The 21886-nt window shown below is 41.4% G+C and overlaps 1 long non-coding RNA gene across 1 annotated transcript; it reads left to right on the top strand.

The window, feature by feature from the left end:
• Positions 1-6606: 6606 nt before the first annotated feature.
• LOC124875758 lies at positions 6607-11897 on the top strand. Its single transcript, XR_007040118.1, has 3 exons — positions 6607-6668; positions 11111-11542; positions 11625-11897. It is a non-coding gene; the product is annotated as an uncharacterized LOC124875758 (long non-coding RNA).
• The last annotated feature ends 9989 nt before the right edge of the window (positions 11898-21886 follow it).

Raw genomic sequence — 21886 nt, 5'->3', positions numbered from 1 at the left:
GATGTAAGATTTATATGAGGAGTTAGTTGTGTTCCAATCTTGAAAAGGTTTTCCATGTTGTCAGTGAGGGGGATGTAATTCGGGGCTGAATGGAGAAGATGGGGCTGTGGAAGGGTTGTGGGGGAAAGGAGGTTTTAGGCTCTCTGTTGGAGTTACATGAGGGTCCACTTTCTACCTTGTTGGAGTCTGAGGGAAGTCCTCTTGTATTTTAGAGTCTCTTTCTGGGTCATTTTTCTGCCTCTGTCAGGGTTAAGGGGGAGCTCACTTTTTTGCTCTGTTGTAGTTTTGGGGGCGCCCTCCTGGGCCACTGTCGCCCCAGATGTTGAAGATGTTAAGATCTCCTGTGCCATTTTTTTGTGCATGCTTCATAATTATCTTTGCAGGCTCAAGTTCTGCTCGCCGTATCATGTTTGTTCTCAGCAGGGTGATATTGTACATCAGGGAAATATTGTAGCAAATGCTTTCTTTAGCCTTTTTTTGAGCATCAGTACTCTAATGAAAAATTCATCACCAACACAAAAATATGCAAAAGGCAGACTGAGAAACACCCTCATAGAAAGTTCCCTCATAAAATGTAATAAGCTAAGTGACGTTTTAAAGTTTCTGTTATGCTAACAGAGCTTATATGAGTGTACATTTGATTGTATTTTTATGTTATTCATCACGCACTGTGGATTCACCTTCAGTCATCCCAGAACTGGCCAGCATCTCCACACTGTCATGATATGACATCCTTGGACATGGTTTGTGTTTTGTGTTAACTTTTGTTTAGTTCTGTTTCCCTGTGTTGTTAATCAGTTCCACCTGTCCCCTCTGCCTCCCTGCCAGCTTGTCACACCTGTTCTTAGTTCCTGTGATTACTTGCCTTTGTTTTCTCCCTGTATATTAGTTGGTCTGTGTTCTTTGTTCCCTGCTGGTTCCTCTGTTTATTTACTCACTCACTGTTCTGCCATGTTTCATTTCCCTGATCAGTTCTTTGTGTTGTGCTACTTCCTCGAGATTGCTAATTAAAGATGAAGATTCCTTTAATTATGCGGCTGCCAAGCTCTTGTCTGCACTTTGGTCCGATCCAAACTCAGAAGCTGACAGTAGGAACCAGCCAGAAAAAGGACCAAGCAGACAAACAAATTCCCCGCTGGTTTTGGCTCCCGCTCTGGACGATGTCGTCACCGCGGAACAGTCGCCATTGGGGAGGTTCGGATGGGCGCCTCCAACCCTTCTATGAAGGGTCCATCTGCCATGGCCTCCTCGCAGCCGCTTTCCCCGGAGTTGGTGGGGGGTCACCCAGCGCCCTCTGCAGGTCACCGGTCACCGGTGCAGCCTCCAGCCCTGAATTGGGTTCAAGCCAGACTGGAGAAAATGAAGAAGGACTTCATGGAGGGACGTTGCTGTAATTTTGTGCTTCATCTAATGGATCATCCAGAGGATCTGAATCTGGTGCACTCTGTTCTACAGGCCGAATTCATTGCGGAGGGATGGCACGACGCTCCAGCTCCTCTTTCTGCTGGAGGTCCTTTTCTTCTTGTGGCTGTTAGAGCAGCAAAGAGCTCCACGGATTATGAACCACAGCCGTCCACCGTCAAGCTTCATGAGCCACAGCATGCAGCCAAGCCGCTGGACTCGCAGCATGCAGCCAAGCCGCTGGACTCGCAGCCTGCTGCCAAGCCGCTGGACTCGCAGCCTGCTGCCAAGCCTCTGGACTCGCAGCCTGCTGCCAAGCCTCTGGACTCGCAGCCTGCTGCCCAGCCTCTGGACTCGCAGCCTGCTGCCCAGCCTCTGGACTCGCAGCCTGCTGCCCAGCCTCTGGACTCGCAGCCTGCTGCCAAGCCTCCGGACTCGCACAGCCTGCTGCCGCCGACGGGTCTACAGAGCCTCAGCCAGCCGCCGCCGCCGCCGGGTCTTCAGAACCTTGCCTGATCCGGGAGGAGCCCGTGGGCGGGCTGCCTCTACTTCCTCGTCTGATCCCGGAGGAGCCCGTGGGCAGGCTGCCTCTACTTCCTCGTCTGATCCCGGAGGAGCCCGTGGAAGGGGCTGCCTCTACTTCCTCGTCTGATCCCGGAGGAGCCTGTGGAAGGGGCTGCCTCTACTTCCTCGTCTGATCCCGGAGGAGCCCGTGGGCGGGCTGCCTCCACAACCGGGTCCGGAACACCTTTTGTTTTTTCTTCGGGGGGTGCTCCTGGCTTTACAGCCTTACACACATCCACATGACACACAGCCTGACACACAGCCTGACACACAGCCCGACATAGACACACAGCCTGACTTTGCCTGACACACAGCCTGACTCTTTGCCTGACACACCACAGCTAGACACACCACAGCTAGACACACCACAGCTAGACACACCAGAGCTGGACACCAGGTCCAAGCCTCTGCGGGCCCTGCCTAGGCCCAAGTCTTTGCCGCGGTTCTGGCTTCGTCGCAGACCGCCAAACTCTTCGCTTCGTGGGTTTGCCTGGCATTTCCGCCGCCGGCCTCCGGGCAGCCTGCATCCTCGCCGCTGATTGCTGCACTGCAGACCTCCGAGACGCCTGCGTCCACGTAGCAGACCTCCGAGACGCCTGCGTCCTCGCCGCAGACCTCCGAAGACCTAGCTTCTTGGGTTCCTCTGGTCACGTCGCCGAACTCCTGACCTTCAGCTTCTTCGTCACTGGCTTCTCTGCCGCTGGCCTCCGGATCATCAGCCTCTTTGCTGGCTACGTTGCTGCAGGCCTCCAGAACACCGGCTTCTTTGCCACTGGCTTCGACGCTGCCAGCCTCCAGATCATCGACCTCCACGGCTTCGCCGCCGACCGCTCAGAACTCTGTGGTGCAGGTCCGGTCGCCTGCCTGAACTCTGCCTGTTGGGGACGACCTCCTGGTCGCCCGCCTGAACTCTGTGCCTGTTGGGGACGACCTCCTGGTCGCCCGCCTGAACTCTCTGCCTGTTGGAGACGACCTCCTGGTCAAGTTTAAAAAACTCTGTTTTTTAAACTTGACCACAATTCAATTCAATTCAATTCAAAGATACTTTATTGATCCCCGAGGGGAAATTAGAATTCCAGTACAACCCATCCAAACATACATCATGACACAAGACAAGGGGGGACGGGTCACCGAGGCTTTGCTGCCCACTCACAGGCGCTGCCCTTGTTAGATGAGAAAAGAGGCCACATTAGGTAAGTAGAGGGAAAAAACGATATTTCACACTTTATCCTTAGCAGTATACAGTTTGAGATTGCAAAAAACCTCAACACAAAGAAGCAACAAGTTGACAAAACAACATTATGCAGACGGAAACTGAAGAAACGTTATGCATCAGAAAATAGCTTAACATTGTTCTTTAACAATTGAAAAAAAACAACAACAAAAAAACAAAATATATATATATATATATATATATATACATACTGTATGTACCTGACTTTTGTGAAGTGCCTTGAGACGACATGTGTTGTGAATCGGCGCTATATAAATAAACTGAATTGAATTGAAACAATGCTTTGCACAAAGGCCATATTTGTGGAGGGCACAACTAATAGTTTCCATGTTGACAGATTCTACCACCTGAGCTGTGGATCTCTGCAGCTCCTCCAAACTCATCACATAAATCACACACAATTTGACTATTTACAAATTAGGCGACTTGAAAAGGCAGCTGATTTCAGTGCATTTAATTAAGGGATATCAGAGCAAAGGGAGCTAAATATAAATGCATAACACAGCTTTCAGATACTTAGCTTAAACATTTTTTTTACATTAAATTAGCCTTTCTCCCTCACAATGTACAGATTTTTTGGTATATCACATAAAATCCCAATAAAATATACTGCTTTGCTTTGGTTTTGGGGGTTTGAAGGCCACATAGTCCTATGGTCTATGAGGCACTTAATGTCACAGTGATTAGCTTGGCTTGTCTTAAGCCAAAAGCCTCAGGTCTCATGGTTTTTGACTACTGCAATCTGCACACGATTTAACAATAACTTTACTTCTGCTTTGATTCTTGTCACTGGCTTCTTGATGCAATTTTAATACCAGAGATATCTTGTACAGAGAATCTCTTGTACCTTGTTAAATCCACCGGTAATTTTCAGAAATTTACAGGAATGACAATGGAGCTGCTTCATTTTGAATCTAAGCATGTTTGTACAACCTTATCAGTACTTGCAGCTCCTCCAGATAGATCATTCACTTCTGTATCTTTCAAGGCTGCGACTCTGGGCTTATAGCCACAAAGACCACCAACGCATTTTATGCTAGAAATGCAGCATGTTTTTTTAAAAGCAGAACTGGCTAGGGTGAGGTTTTTCTGTGGCAGCTTCATCTGAAATGTTGTTTGTCCTAACTTTCTGCATCTCTCTTTGTGTCATCATGCATTATTATAATGTTTCAGTCAGGATACATGACGTTTTATATGAAATACGTGCACTGAGAAGATTAAAGGCTTCTGGTTGTAATTAATTCAATTCAATTCAGTTTTATTTATATAGCACCAATTCACAACACATGTTGTCTCAAGGCACTTAACAACAGTCAGGTACATACATTCCAATTAATCCTAACCATTGAACAGTGCAGTCAGAGTTAGTTATTTATTCAAATTGGATAAAAAGTTTTTCTGTCTAAGGAAACCCAGCAGATTGCATCCAGTCAGTGACTTGCAGCATTCACTCCTCCCGGATGAGCATGTAGAGACAGTGGACAGTCACTGGCGTTAACTTTGCAGCAATCCCTCATACTGAGCATGCATGTAGCGACAGTGGAGAGGAAAAACTCCCTTTTAACAGGAAGAAACCTCCAGCAGAACCAGGCTCAGTGTGAACGGCCATCTGCCCCGACCGACTGGGGGTTTGAGAGAACAGAAAAAGAACACAGAAGCACTGATCCAGGAGTACTTTCTATGGGAAGGAAAAGTAAATGTTAATGGATGTAGCTCCTTTAGTCGTTTCACCTAGAAAGAAAGAACAGATAAACTCTGAGCCAGTTTTCAAGGTTAGAGTCTGAAAGAGAGCACATACAGTTAGTTACAGTAAAAGCTCAGTCAATCGCCATGTCTAGGAGAGAGAAAGGGTTAAACACTAAAAGACAGGGCTATGTGGATCATCGGTAGAGGGTGAGCATTAAGTTGTTGCCAGCAGAAGCTCAGACGATGCCCCTCTCCAGAAAGGTGTCACAGGTAGACACAGAGCCAGGCCAGGTGTAGCTTCTAGGAAGAGAAACGAGAGAGAACAAAGTTAAAAACTGAAATAACAATGCAAAATTGGAGAGTAGTGTGAGAATGTAGCGAAGAGGGTGAAAGTGGTCATTATGTCCTCCAGCAGCCTAAGCCTATAGTAGCATAACTACACAGATTTCAGTTCAGATTATTTAGTTAAACGGCACTTATTTACAACAATGTCGTCTCAAGGCACCCCACAAAGGGTCCCACTCATGGTCATTGTTATACTAAAAAACCACAAGGATTGGGATACCTCTCTCTGTCAGACTGATTATAACCATTGAAAACAGAAGGGGTCATACAGGTAGCAGAAATGGAGGGTGTGTTTGCACCTCAACCATAACTGAACCGGTTTAGGCTAAACCTGACTCCCCCTTACTCCATCCAACAGGGAGGGAAGAAGACGGAGGTAAAAAATAAGGAAGATAGCTCAGGATAACCTAAGCCCCTCTAACTATAAGCTTTATCAAAAAGGAAAGTTTTAAGCCTAGCCTTAAAAGTAGACAGGGTGTCTGCCTCACGGACTAAAGCTGGGAGCTGGTTCCACAGGAGAGGAGCCTGATAACTAAAGGATCTGCCTCCCATTCTACTTCTAGAGACTCTAGGAACCACCAGTAAACCTGCAGTCTGAGAACGAAGTGCTCTGTTAGGAACATATGGAACAATCAGATCTCTGATGTATGATGGAGCTAGATCATTAAGGGCTTTATATGTGAGGAGGAGAATTTTAAATTCTATTCTGGATTTAACAGGGAGCCAATGAAGGGAAGCTAAAATAGGAGAAATATGATCTCTCTTTTTAATTTTCATCAGAACTCTTGCTGCAGCATTTTGAATCAGCTGAAGGCTTTTAACTGCATTTTGTGGACATCCTGATAGTAAAGAGTTAGAATAGTCCAGTGTTGGATGGGTGCGAGGACTTGTTATCACTCATGTAAAAACTTTGTGCTGTAATGCACCTGTAGTCTGCTCTTTGGTATGCAGCTTGTCTCTGAGTGCAGTCCTCCCTCCTGTGTGTGAAATCCCTGTTATCTATTTCCCAAGCGAACCAGCCTCCTACCAGCCACACACACACACACACATACACCCTGTCTGTTGAACTGTGCATATAAATAAAGAGATAGGGTGTCAAAAACTTTGTAGTTGCACTGCAAAGTGGGCTACCCTTGTCACAAGTAAAACTGACTCTGTATCGTTCTTACCTCTGAGTTGACTGAATAATACCTAACATTATTGGTCCTTTGTAGCCGGATTAATTCAATAACCTTATTTCTCTTTGCTTTAACAGTGACTCTGGGATCCGTGGGGGAAGCCTGACGTCGAGTGAAGCACCGCTGCACAGCCTCCATTAGCCGGAGTGGCTGAAAGTCCCGGTGTGTGTGAATTCACACCTGGCCAGTGGGTTATCGCCTTCCTCGGCGCGGGGTGACTCTCACAGGGTCCAGAGAGTCACCAAGAAGTCAACTCCGAGGTGAGACAGTTTTAAAATACAGTTCATAGGAAAAGTACTTAACAGTCGTTGGTAGTGCATCACCGGTAAGGACGCTGCATTCGGATGGTTTTATTCCACCGTGAAAGGAATAGTGACAAATTAAGGTAGGGCCCCGCCAAGAAGGGGGCCAAATAAAACGACTAAGGGTTATTCCCCTGCGAGGGAATAGAATAAGCGCTATAAAAGTAAAAAGAACGGAGTAAATTGAGCTCATAAAATAACACCAAGTTAACTTAGAAAAATTACAAGGTACCTGAAACTAACTGTGTGACTGTGTTGTGTGTGTATGGAGGACTAAGCATTTTAATAGAATCATAGCAGGATTCTGCTAGTCCTGTGTTTTCTTTTGCCCAGATTAAAACTACGTACTGGTGACTTTGGAGATTCAGGTCGGATTTCATTCCATCCAATCTGACGGAGCTGAAGCTATTTTGCAAAGTCACATAAGCAAGTTTCAGTCTCTACACAAGACAAATCTACAAAAGACTTGCAGATGTAGTTGAATAGAAACTTCAAATTCAAGGGGAATGAATACATGTACACATCAGATCTTCATTTCATTGAAATCCATTAATCATTTTCCTTCCAGTTCCCAATTATGCACTACTTTGTGTTTGTGTATCACATAAAATCCTATAAAATATGTTAAAGTTGGTGTTTGTAAAGTGACTAAATCAGTTAAACATTTTGGGGTGTGAATATTTTTACAAGGCACTGCATCATATATATAATACCAGGTGGGAATTTGCTCACCAGACTACTTTGGAAATGATTCTTCTGAATAATGCCTGGATTGAAATCTTCTCCAAATCTTTTGTCTTCATGTGATAGCTAAATGTTATTGGTGTGCAGCAGAAGGAAAAGGATTATGCTTGTTTATGCTCTTGTTTTCAAGAGAATTGCATGTGGTCTATAAACAACATTAAAAATGAGCCCAGTGACATTTAAACACCTGGTGCAGATTTAATTTAATATTTAAACTGGAACCTGACCTTAAAGTTTACTTTATTCTTATGTTATGTGTATTAGCCTTATTTTTTGTATTTGATGTATTGAATTCCCACAACCACAGAGGAAAATTATGAAGTAAGCAAGGCTGCCTACATTAGAGCTCTGTGTTATTACTTTGCTGTCTGCTGGCTAAGATATCCAAGACTGAAAATCCCAATTTAAGAGACATGTCTTTTTCTGTCTGTGTTGCCAAAAAATTATTCAGAAAGCAATTCATTTTTCTCCTATTATTTACATTTTGTTCGTGTTTTGAGGTCATTTCTAAAAATATTTCCATCAGCTGTTTACAGAGGGCTGCCGCCACTCTGTCTGGGTAAATGTCAGTGAAATACCAAATTTCAGCGATGTTCCCAGGCTCAAAGAGACCACATACACTGGATTTTAATCAAGATTTGCTGAATAAATTGAATCTAACTATCTGAAACCATTACACTAAAACAAACATAAAACATGGATGTGAGATGAACATGTTAATATGTTTGATTTTAGTACAGGTAATTGTTAAATTAGAATAACAAAGCAATCTTAATCTTGATTCTTCATCACATTAATGCGATTTTGCTCTCTGGGACAACACGTGTTGAATGACAAAGAGATGAACAATCACTTGCAAAAGTATTCATGTCCCTCAAACGTTTGATCATTTTGTCATGTTACAACCACAGACCTCACTGTATTTTATTGGAGTTTTAGACCAACATAAAGTAATGTACATTTATGGAGTGGAAGGAAAACAATACATGGTTTTTCAACATTTGTTACAAAGGAAATGTAAAAATTGTTATGTGTATTTGTATTCAGCCCCTCTGAGTATCATGTCAGTCTCTGTGCATCCAGAGACTGACATGTCGCCTGTTATTTTCCTATAAAGTTATATAGACTGGATAGAGTCCATTAATTCCCAATTGGTTTTAATTCTGAACTGTCACTGAACCATCCTAACATGTAGGATACATATGATTTGATCTAACTTTGATTAAAATCATTCCAATGTAGCACTGGCTGTATGGGGTCATTGTTCTGCAGGAAGGTAAACCTCCCTATTTTACGGCTTTTAACAGATTTTCTTCAAGAATTTGCCCCAGTTAGCTCCATTCATCTTCCTATCAACTCTGAGAACAGCCTCCCCACAGTGTGATGCTGCCACCACCATGTGTCAGTCACTGTGGGGATGGAGTGTTTGGAAAAATGAACAGTATTAGTTTTCTTTCAAATTTGTGTTTTAAATGTGGGTGAAAAAGTTTAATTTTGGTCATCTGAGCAGAGCACTTTATTCCATATGCTTGCTGTAACCCCTACATATCTTATGGCAAACTTTAAACTGGAATACTTAAACAGTGGCTTTCTTCTTGCGACTCTAGAGTAAAAGTCACTGCACTAATAGTCAGAAATTCTCCCGTCTGAGCAGGAGATTTCTGCAGTTCCTCCAGAGGTTCCCTGGTGCTTCTCTGATTGAAACTATCCTTGCTCGGCCTGTCAGTTTAGGTGGATTGTTATGTCTTGGTAGGTTTACAGTTGTCCAATGTTCTTTACATGTAAGATGTTCAGCGCTTGTGATATTGTTTTATGATCTAACTCTTTTTTACAATTTACTCCAATTTTAACCCTAATCTGTCTGTGTCTGAAGTTTGTCATCAAAATGCTTTTTGTTTACTAATGTTCTCTAACAAACCTCTGAGGCCTTCGCAGAACACCTGGATTTTTCATGAAATAAAATTACACGAAGGTGAACTCTATGCAGGTCACTTCTGAAACGAGTTGGTTGCAACTTATTTCATTTAAGGGTAGCAGAATAAATAGATTTTTGTGTGGGTCTATCACATAAAATATTAATAAAACTCAATGAAGTTTGTGTTTCCTGAGGGACGCATTCTTCTTCAAGGCTCTGTATCTCTAGGATGTGACATTTTAGATTGGATCCATTAGACCACAAGATGGCGCTGACGCCAAGTAATAAGCCACAGGAAAAGTGAATCATGCTTCTGTGTGGTATATATTTAGAGCAGTGACCTGAACAACCGTGTCCAGCTTCTCATACTCGGGTTTAAAATTACAAAGACTTAGCTATACAGCTGTAAATTTAAAGAATGTTACTTTCCTTAAAGTGATGTTTGTCCTTTTGTAGATCCTGGTCTTTTTTTTTCTAACTTGACTCCTCGTTTATGAGGGTGGATAAATTCTGCATAAGATCTTCTAGGGACTCAAATTGTTTATAGCAGCCAGCAGCTTTCATTGCTCTCCTTTAATAATTGGCAACAGACACAAAGAGAGTGATCGAGATAGTGGTAGATGACACAATTATTTACGTTAACATGTCACAGACTGTTTTTTGAAAAGGGGAAAAAAGCCTCTGGGTGGTACACAGTATCAGCTCCTTTTTGCACAGCGTAGATGGGTAGAGGATAAAATAAGTTGGCATGTCCTCTATTTTTGCTTGTGATGCAGATGCACTGGCATGACTTGTGGATTGCATGTGAACGAGACAAAGCCGAGATATACACACGCATGTACATTACAGCGGACATTAACGAACACAGTAAGTCATGCGGTCATGCACTGAAGACATTTTTGCTCCCCCTCCGTGTCCTTCAACCAGCTGCCAAAATGTTTCCAAGTGAATTCTAAATTGACATTTTGCAGCACTGAATCAGCAGATAAAATGGACTTGCACATGGTAAATAAAAGCAGGAGGGAGGGGGCTTGTTTTGCAACAAGGCCACGACTGGAGGAAGACATGTATTGCCCCTCATGCCACAGAGCACAGAATGGCATTAACCTAATGAGTCTTTACATAGTAATTAAAGCCTCCCCACTCAATGATACACCATGCTGTGCTGCACCAACTGAGAATTAATTATTAGTATCAATCAATGATGTTATCTGTGGGGGTTAGTTGGTGAAAAACAAGGGGGAGACAGGCAGACAGTGGCATTTAGCTGTGATTAATGAATTGACCTTCCCTACAGCCTTGGCTGAGATCTTGAAAAATCTATTCCATTTCAAAGTGACCTCCGGGGGGCGGATGGCTGGTTGGAACACCCATACGCTCAGCATCCAAATGCAACAAAACTCACACATGACCTTCAGTGGGAACAGTAAACAGCAGTGCAGATGATGCAAAGGTTAATGTCAGAAGTCATCCTGTCTGAGGTTCCTGATATTTTGTGCTCTCATCCTTAGATAACGCTCACAAGATTATCCTCAGGGTTGCACACTCAACTGGTGTCAAAGCACAGAGCTGCAGAGCTTTAAATACAACAATGGATATACACTACTCGTCAAAAGTTTCAGAATCCATTTCTCATGGTTTTCTTTATGTTTATGACTATTAACATTGTGTGTAGTGTTACACTCCGAGCTGTGTTCAGGTTTGTGTGCTGCTTCTCTGTTGTTCTCTCACTGTTCTCCAGCAAGGTGCCACTGGCAGGCCCCACAGCTGTACTCATCAGGATCATCAGGAGGTGCTTAAGAGGAGCAGGAATCTCCCAGAGAGAGACGCCAGATTGTTTGCTCACATAGCGCGGGTCCTGTCCCAACAGCCAGCGGTGTGTTCCTACTTTGGTTGCTGGTGCTCCTCCGGTTTGAGGACTTCCGGTTTTGAGGACCCTTCCTCAGGCTGCTTAGTCTCCTCGGAACTCCACAACTCTCCTACCGTGTAGCTACACCGTGGCTCGGCAACCCATTGCTCACCTGCCTGTCCACCCTCAGCCTGCTGTGGCGCTCCCATCAGTCTCATGCTGGAGAAAAACTAGATGCTCAGCCAGCACAAGCCTCTCAGACCTGTCGACCTCAGACTCAGAGTCACTCACCTTCCCCTGGACTTACACCTTCATCCACAAACGGTAATTAACACCTCCAACCCTTCATCATTTTCCACATGCAACAATAATTCACCTCCGTTTAATACTCACCTTCTCCCTTTAGTGTTCGTCCTGATCCGGTGCAGAAATCCTGAAGTCCTCCACTTGTGTTTCTTAACAAACCATTCTACCTGTCGAGCTGTAAAATAACAGAACAATGACACATAGATTCTCACTGAAGGCAGTGAATGAACGCATATGGAATTAGGTAGCAAACAGAAATTTGTAAAAGAACTTTAATGGTTTATATTTTAGATTCCTTAAAGTAGCCGCCCTTTGCTGTAATAAAATATTAACCTTTGGCCGTCTCTCCATGAACCTCTGGGAAGTTCTTTCAAGACTCTTTGGAAATCCATGTCAGGTGACCACCTCATGAAGCTCATGGAGAGAATGACAAGAGAGCAAAGCAGTAATCAAAGCAAATGGTGGCTATTTTGAAGAATCTAAAAAATGTTTAGAGTTATTTTACACTTTTTGTTTAATACATAATTTCATCTGTTTATTCACTGTGTTGTTGCCTTTGGTGAGGACCTACGGTGTAAATAGTCATGAAAATAAAGAGACCCATTAAGTAAGAAAGTGTATGTAAAAGTGTATGTAAGACCATTAGCTACGGATGGTTAAAGTGTTATTTTTAATCTGTACCTCAAAAGACTTTGAGGAAATTAATTTGTTTAATTAGGAGCATTTTCCTGGATGGGGCCATTGGTGTTTTGGCTTCCATTATAACTTCATGTAATATTGTTTTTTCCTTTATGACTGAAAGTATTTCTGGCTAAGAATTTGTGTCTACAGCTGTTTCATTCCTGGATGGTGCCAACAATTGTGCGCTTTCTTTTTTTTTTCTTTCCCATAGAAAGTCCCCCTGGTCTTGCCTTTAGCAATCTCTTTCCTGGACAGAACCATTGATGGACCTACTGCTAGCATTAACATTGAGTACTGTATTTTTCTTCAGTTAGAGAGTACTCTTGGCACAGTGTTTCTGTCTTTAGTTTTGCTTCTTACATGGACAAAGTCATGGACTGAGCAATTGATGCCATTACATTTCTAGGTTTTTGTCCTCTTGTCATTATCTGTGTCTCATTCCTGGACAGAATCATTGACTATTGCTGCCAGTTACTTTGTCCAATCTATTTTTTTCTTTCCCATAAAAAGCAACCATGGCTCAGGGCTTCCATCTCAAGCTGTCTCTCTCCTGAACAGAACCTTTGATATGTTTTTCTGTATCTCTTATCTGTCACCTCAAAAACCATTCACATCAGACTGCCTCTCGCACTGAGCCTGATTCTGCAGCAGGGTTCTCCCTTTTAAAAGCAGTGGCTCATCTCCACTGTCACTACCTGCTTGCTCAGGATAGTCAAGGTAGAAAGTCAGTGACTTAATGCAGTTGGCAGGGGATCCTCAGATAGGTATTTTTACCAACTGATATTAAACACTCAACTGAATTTGACTAGTGTATGGTAAGACTGGTTGGGTTAGACTGTGGGATCTCAATCGAGCCACATTAAATAAACTGTATTGGAAAATTTTGGACTGATATGAAATGAATCTACACATTGCTGGGTTTACATTGGACCTGTGCCTTGAGATGACATTTGTTGTGAATTAGGTACATAGGTTTATTTCAAAAATAAAAACAGTGGATGAGTTTTGATCTACTTTTAGAACATTTTAAAACATATGTGAGCATTTTCATACGAAAGAGAGTTCTTTCAAGCAGCAGGAAAGTGATAATGAGGATTGCATTACGCTTTTACAGCCAAAGTGCTTGCTTAGCGACAAAGCCCTTATATTATATTTATAACGCCGAAGAAGCTATTTGAAGAAAATTGCTGCGTATTTCATGCTTTTAGTTTCTGATATTTTATGCCTTTTGAACTGGTGACGATGCAAAGTGAAGCTGAAATAGAAGAAGATGGGATAAGTAATCGTGTTTAGTGAGTAAAATCAAAAAGAAGAAAAATCCATTCATCTTGCAATGGCATAGCAAAGAAATAAAGACTCTTCAAAGTTGAATTCACATTTTTTATGCGCAGTACCAAAATGAATCTAAAGACATACATTTTGACATATTAAAAAGCATAATACCATTTAGACTTCTGATCATTTAGAGATTAAACATTATTTAAGTCAGTCCTTTCTGAGTGTACAGTTAAAGCATTTGACACATTTTTCAATTTCTGATGAATGTGTGTCAAAGCATTGAGCAGCACATACTAGTCCTGCAGTATAAATATTTTTTTTAACCCGATTCCAGCATAACAATGGTTTTGAAATTGTGTTATATGCTGTATCTGTAACCAATGTGTTCACCCTCAATTGTCTCCAAAAGATAATTAGCGGCATTAGCATCCATTTGGAGCTGTGTTTCAGGCAATGCAGCACATTGTTTGTCTCATTTTAAGGTCTGAAGAGAAACGTAAGACTGTTTAGCAATCACATAGCACTGAATTTACCTCAGTTTGTTGCAAATATGAGTTAAGTAATTAAACTGTGAGGGTTTTAGCTCGTCCGAGTGGTAAAATTAAATTTTGGTTTGGCCATGTGGACAGCTTTTATTGGGGATCATTGGTCACATCATCTATGACAGTCAGGACCCACATCGGGCACAGAATACAGTCCCAAATGTGTCCATTTTATTCAGGCAACCACCTGGCTCTTCTTCCGTCTGGCTCCACACCTGGTCAGCTCAGATCAACCGCTTGAGAGGATGAAAAACAAGCCACATGATTTTAAATACCTTTAGAAGACTTGCAGATGTTGCTTTTCATTTATTTTGAGATACTTATTTTCAGTAGCAGATGTGGAATGCAAGTAAACAATGGCATCAAGAGCTAACCTGCAAAGCCTCCTAGGTTTTCCCAGATAACGACAGCTCCTCATTCATTGAAGGGAGGCCCTGTGGTGCCATGTTTCTTCTAACCCACACGTTAATGATGCCTAGTGGCCGGCACATAACAGTTTTTCCCACCTTTTCTTTAGGCTCATTTTACAGCAAAGTCTGCCAATTTCATTAAGACGCAGACATATTTGTTGGCACTCCTTGTAAAGATGGGTAAAAAACCTTAAAATAAAGTAATCCTTTCAGAAAAAAAAAAACAATCTTTAATACAAGTACACTGATTTATTGGGAAAATCTACTTTTTTTTTTTTTTTTACAAATTACCAGTGGAATAATTGCTTCGACTCATAATTTTAGTACTTTAGGACAGCACTTACCCTTCTCCTTTATAACATTTCTCAAGGTTGGACCATCTTTTTGCACAGTCTCTGTAAATTATCTTTCTATTCTTCTCAGCTCACCCACAAGTTTTCCCTAGACTTTAGGTCTGAAGACTAAGTTGAACGAAGAAGAAGGTTGCTTTTGTGTTTGGTTGATCTGGATTATTATCCTGTTAAGAGCTTTTTATTTTACTGTTAGAGGTGACCAGATATTTATTTAAAGTATTGGGGGGGTGCGCTAGTAAGATATGGAGGAGTAGGCAGCGTTTCCCTAGAGCTCCTGCTGATTTAGAAATATTTCTGGCACTGACTTGATATTTGGACAGTTCTATGGTACGTTGGGAGAGAGGGCAGTTTAGACTTCATTTAACTGCACCAGGACATGATGAAAGCAAGTCTGAGGATGCACACCTCCAACAAGGACAAGAAAGCGAAAGAACCGGGCCCAGCCGCCCCGGACTCGCCTGAGGGTGGCCTTCCGATGGCTAATGCTACCATCCTAGAGGCTATAAACTCTCTCCGTACAGAACTACAAGTCACCAAGTTCGAAATTTGTCAGACAATAGATACTCGCATCGAAGAGGTGTCCGCCACTATCAGAGGAGAACTCCTCACCCTCAAGACCGAGACTCAAAATGCAATTCAGGTGCTGAGAATGTCCAACGACCAACATTCAACATGGCGCATTCATTGCTGAACTTGAACGAGCGGCCACACAGTCAGCAGATGCCATAACAGCGCTACAGTCGGAGAGAAAAATGTCTACGCACAGAAGCGAATCAGCTAACAGAAAAATACATGGATCTTGAAGGAAGGTCCAGACGACAAAATGTACGGATTGCAATGTTAAGAGAAGGGGCAGAGAAAGGCGTAGAATTGAACGGATTCGTCTCGCAGCTCCTGAAAGACGTGCTCATAGAGCTCTACGAAGGCGCCCAGACGACACAGGACCTCCTCGGGCATTGGTGGTGAGACTCCATTATTACCGCGACGTAACAATGATCCTCCGGAAGGCCATGATTCAAAGAAACCTCACCTACCGCGGGGAGAAGATCCACATCTTTCCTGACTTTACCCCCGAGATTGCGAAACGAAGAGCTGCATTTAACGGTGTCAGAGCACTTCTTCGGGACAAGCCGGGAGTTCGGTATGGACTTTTATATCCTGCAAAGCTGAGAGTGACTTTCGGAGGAACAGAATCCATGTTCACTGACGCGAAAGAAGCCCGGAGGTTCGCGGAGCTCCACTTTGGTACAGGTGGAGGCGGCGCAGGTGACCCCGGGGCGGACACCTGATGCGGATGTGGGGTGGCTGGATTCCGGTAGTACCCAATGTTGGACTGTCCTGTGATGTTTAACCAGCTAAGTTTATATAATGTTTAAAATCTTCATTTTGGTTACATAATTAGCTGCCTTAAGTTTCACTGACAATCTCAAGTGGTCTGATATTTATAAATAGGTAGCTTGGGTAACCTGACATGTTTTTCAGACCATTTCTTTTCAGTTGCTCAGATGTTAGTTTGGTGCTTGAATTCTACATTTTGCAGAGCCCTTTTCAACTTCTAATTAGGAGTTAATAGTAAGGGACGTTGTTAGTTGAGTAGGTTAATGTGGCTTTGTTGTGTGAGGGTTACTCTTAATTTAAGTTTTCTGTTTAGTTTTTTCTTTATAACTTCCTTACTTTGCAGGTTCTTCTTAGTATAGGCAAGACAGTAAGCATTTTGTTTGAAAGGGTGGGCTGGGACTTATATATGATGTATAATCATTTCTTTCACACTTATGAGGACCTCTATATTCTTTGTCATCCTAATCTGAGCTATGCAGGTTAATATAACGCAAACAAAGAAGGGCGGACAGGTTACGTTGGTCACATGGAATGTTAGAGATTTGAATAATCCGGTTAAGAGGGGTAAGATATTAGCACACCTAAAGACATTGTCCAGTGATGTAATTTTCCTTCAGGAAACCCACCTTAATAAGAATGAGCACATAAACCTGAGATGCAGGTGGACAGGGCAGACTTACCATTCTACTTGTGCGGTGAGAGCTAGAGGCGTGGCAATTTTATTCAAGAAAGGTACACCTTTTACCCATAAATCAACCATATCCGACAGGGAAGGCAGATATTTAATATTAGTTGGAGAATTGTACTCAATTCCTATAACTCTGGTTAATATATATGGCCCCAACATAGATTCTCCACTTTTTTACAAACATGTTTTGGCCCAAATACCTGACATTTCACAGACTAATCTAATCATTGGAGGGGACCTGAATCTTGTTTTAGATCCATACTAAGGCCGCTCGTCAACACGTGGAGCACCTGCCTCTAATGCTAGTATTTTCCTTAAGGAATACCTAAATAATTCAAATTTGTTTGATAGCTGGAGGATTTTTAATCCACAGGGGAGAGCCTATTCATTTCACTCAAATGTTCATAATGTATACACACGAATTGATTACTTAATGATGGATGCGAAGTTAATACCCTATACTAGTGAAGTAAAATATCACAATATAGCGATTTCGGACCATGCCCCCCTTTCTCTAGAGTTACACTTAGATAATTTTGACCAAACTGAAAGAACATGGAAATTACACCCACAACTGTTGAAGGAGCCAGAATTCTGTAAGTTTATTAGAGAGCAGATTACCTTTTTCTTTGAAATGAATGACCTTTGTTGGATGGGTGCAAAAACTTGTTATCACTCATGTAAAAACTTTGTGTTGCAAGGCACCTGCACTATACCTTCCTCCCTGTGTGTGTGAGATTATTGTTATCTCTGTGTGAACCAGCCTCCTTTCCGTCTCAAACACACACACCCTGTCTGAACTGTCTGTTGAACTGTGCATATAAATAAAGAGATAGGGTGTCAAAAACTTTGTAGTTTCACTGCAAAGTGGGCTACCCTTGCTGCAAGTAACTCTGACTGTATCGTTCTTACCTCTGAGTTGACTAAATAATACCCAACATTTATTGGTCCTTCGAAGCCGGATTAATTCAATAACCTTATTAACAGTGACTCTGGGATCCGTGGGGGAAGCCTGACGTCGAGTGAAGCACCGCTGCACAGCCTCCTTTAGCCGGAGTGGCTGAAAGTCCCGGTGTGTGTGAATTCACACCTGGCCAGTGGGTTATCGCCTTCCTTGGCGCGGGGTGACTCTCACAGGGTCCAGAGAGTCACCAAGAAGTCAACTCCGAGGTGAGACAGTTTTAAAATACAGTTCATAGGAAAAGTACTTAACAGTCGTTGGTAGTGCGTCGCCGGTAAGGACGCTGCATTAGGATGGTTTTATTCCACCGTGAAAGGAATAGTGACAAATTTGGTACAATCCCGCCGTGAAGGGGATTAAAGAAAACGACTGAGGATTATTCCCCTGCGAGGGAATAGAGTAAGCGCTATATAAATAAAAGAAGAAAAGTACTTAAAAGTTGTTGGTAGTGCGTCGCCGGTAAGGACGCTGCAATGGTATGGTTTTATTCCACCGTGAAAGGAATAGTGACAAATTAAGGTAGGGCCCCGCCAAGAAGGGGGCCAAATAAAACGACTAAGGGTTATTCCCCTGCGAGGGAATAGAATAAGCGCTATAAAAGTAAAAAGAACGGAGTAAATTGAGCTCATAAAATAACACCAAGTTAACTTAGAAAAATTACAAGGTACCTGAAACTAACTGTGTGACTGTGTTGTGTGTGTTTGGAGGACTAAGCATTTTAATAGAATCATAGCAGGATTCTGCTAGTCCTGTGTTTTCTTTTGCCCAGATTAAAACTACTTACTGGTGACTTTGGAGATTCAGGTCGGATTTCATTCCAGAAAATTAACACTGCTGCGAATTAGTCGCAGTAGAAGGGCGTGTTAATGTCCTCTCCTTAAAGTCTCATGCCAGTGACCTTTTATCTGGGACATTTATACTATAATTAAACTAACATAAAACATAATGGGGAAGAAACAAAGTAAACTAATTGACTTAGAAGGGGAGGTAAAGTTTATGGAGAACTATGTAAAAGGAGCAGGTATGATCTGTCATAGATAAAAAATAAAAAACATGGGATTTTGGGCAAATTAGATACAAAGGATGTCTTAAAATTACAAGGGGATCTAAAATTAGAAATAATGAAAACTAAAAAGAGAAAAATAACAAAGAACAATGGGGAAAGAACAGAGAAAAATCTCTGATTTAACAGAAATATGTACACGATGGCATAAAAATACGGATTTTCAGGTAACTTAATTATCACTGAAATCCTAAAACTACACGGGGATCTTAAACTGGAGATTATGCATTCAAAAGATTCAAGAGACAATAAAAAACCTTGCCAGATTATAATTTCAAAGGGGACTTTTCAGTCCCTGAGTGTTCACAGTTGATAAACAGATTAAAACAAAAAGATGTATTAAAAAAACAACAATAAGAGCAGCTTTTAACTGACATAGCCATAATACTGAGGCCTTAAGAAAAGCACAGGAAAAAACTTTCAGCTTAACTGAAAACAAATAAAGGGGGGGCGGACTGCCACCCATCCCAGTTTAGAATACCAAGGTAGCCCCAAATTATAAAGACTAAGAGATGGTTTTAGAGGACGTGGTAAAAGAAGTTAAAAGAGGAGGTGACAATGTGGACAACATGGAAACTGTCCAACTGGACAACCCAGTGAACAATGACTAGAGTTGTTAAAGAAGTAATCTGAGAGTAAAATATTTTGTAGGCAAGCATTAGTGAGAAACAGGTGCTTTAAAAATCATTCTATGGTGTTATACTACCAACAATATCATGATAAAATGCAAAAGATTCATTTTACAGGGAAATAATTCCATATTTGGCTCAGATTGTGTGCATTCTTGATTTTTCCTCTTTGAGAGAAGTTAAATTTCAGCTCTGTGAAACGACCTTGACAAAGAGATGCAGCTGCCTGAAAACAAAGATAAAACTTCTGCAAACAGCAGAAGCCTGTCTCTGCTGAAAGGTCTGAAAAAAAAAAAAATTGTAACTCTACCCTGCATGTGTCAAACTCAAGGTCCGCGGGCCAAAACCGGACCTCAGAAGTTTAGTGATTCTCTAGAAGAGCCTTTTAATATGGTGATTGTGTGCTTGAATGTTATTTTGTCAATCAATAAGCAGTTTTGTCTACATTCTGCCACAATCTGCCTTTTGAAAATGTTTTCAATCTTGCTCTTTATGTATAAAAAAAAAAAAAAGAAAAGAAAAATTGGCTAAAGTTTGCAGACACAAAATGAACCTGGATTGAAGCTCTAACTATGTTTATTTAATCTGAGATCCTCTCCAAATGCAACAGTATATGTCAGTCTACATGAGATACTAACAACTTCACCTACTGATATAATATAAAGATCTGATTGAATATGTGAAACAAACAATGATGAAAGTTTTTCAACAGGTGATGCTCATCCAGGAGGAAGACAGTGTTCCTAGGAAATGCAGCTCATTCATTAACAATCAATTTTTCTCCTATAGGTGGAAGTTTTGCTGACTAATCATAGGCTGGATCTATGAAACATTATGAGCACAGACCAAATGACCAAGGTTCTGACTGACCTATGAACCTCACTGACCTGACAATGATAACATGACACCCAACAGATAACACCTTTAAGGTGGACCCACTAAGACCACCTTATTGATTCTTGGTGAATAAAAAAAAAGAATTGAAGCGTTCAAAACAGACCTCGTGGAAACAAAAGGGGTTATGAGGAAACAATGTGCATTTTAAGAATAATAGAAGTCAAATTATGTTAACATTTTTGCAAATAAAAATGACTCTGACAGAGAAATAAGTAAGTAGTGTGTGAATGTGTGTGAATGGGAATGACTGATTTCATTGTAATGCATCTTTGAGGGACCTTAAAAGCGCCAATAAAGGTCTGATGTTCTGATGATCTTTGCCAAATTTATATCTTAATAAGGTTTCCAGAATCTTTTTCAAAAAATCATATAAAGATGGCAAAGGTTCTACCTGTATTGAAAATACTGATAACCATAAGAAAGTTCATAGACCCGTCTTCAATTTTTCACAATTCTTTTACAAACAGGTTATTTAAACTTTCATGTGGCCAAATGTCTGTGTTTGACTTTCTGTTTTTGTGAAATAAATGTCTGTTTCATGTTATGTAAAAATTAGAGTCCTCAACATTACCATAATAATATTAGGTCAGTTCTCTATGGTAAAACAAAAAGATTTTAACAGACGTTTAGACTTTTTCCAGTCAGGTTCAAAATGATTGAATTAGACTCAAACTTAACATAAGATGAAATGAACCTTAACAGAATTACTGGACTGGACTGACATAGAGAAAACTTGAGTTAATTGAAATAAACTTTAGTTACTTGAACTAAATACAAAGCTGACTGAAACTGTATGTTGTATCTATAAAACTGGGTAAAACAAACTAAGATTATAAGATATAATATGCCCTTCATTTTTTGTGTTCATCAGTGAGTGAGTTTTTATTTTTTATTTTTAATAAGAACTAAACCAAGCATTATTTATAATAATAGCAACTACCAAAAATATTGATCTCATTTTTAAATGTAATAAGGACTTACTTTATAAAATATGATAAAAAAGAATAATAAGAATTTGGAAAAACAGAGGCTTTAAACCTCTGCAGGAACAGCACTGACACTGTCAAAGGTAGATCCTAATACAGGAATCTGGAAGCTCATTCTGGAGTGGACAGTCAAAGTCCATCCAAGGATACATTTAGATGAGGCAGAGGGACAAATACAGGGCTTAGCTGAGAGCAAAGAGAGCAACATGCATCCTGCCTTAGCTGCTGTCCCACCTGAACTGTGGTCCCAATCATCAACTGATAATAAAGGGGTTCCCATCATACAAGGTTAAACTAATATCTGAAAAAAGGCCATTAGTCCGCCAATACCCCTTCAAGCCAGAAGCTGAAGAAGGTATTAAGCCAGTAATACAAGATATGTTGAAGTCAGGAATATTAAGAGAAGCACCTGACGCTACATGCAAGGCATATCACACTGACATCGCTATTATTATCACAGCCAAACATAACTCTAAAAAGATGTGCCCTTTAAATCCAAGTACTCTAATACCTACTGCAGAAGATGGAAAACCACA

This window comes from Girardinichthys multiradiatus, chromosome 1 (genome assembly GCF_021462225.1).
Source record: "Girardinichthys multiradiatus isolate DD_20200921_A chromosome 1, DD_fGirMul_XY1, whole genome shotgun sequence".
Classification (NCBI taxonomy): domain Eukaryota; kingdom Metazoa; phylum Chordata; class Actinopteri; order Cyprinodontiformes; family Goodeidae; genus Girardinichthys; species Girardinichthys multiradiatus.
Note: the sequence above shows the minus strand (reverse complement) of the source record. Positions and strands in the feature narration are given on the sequence as shown.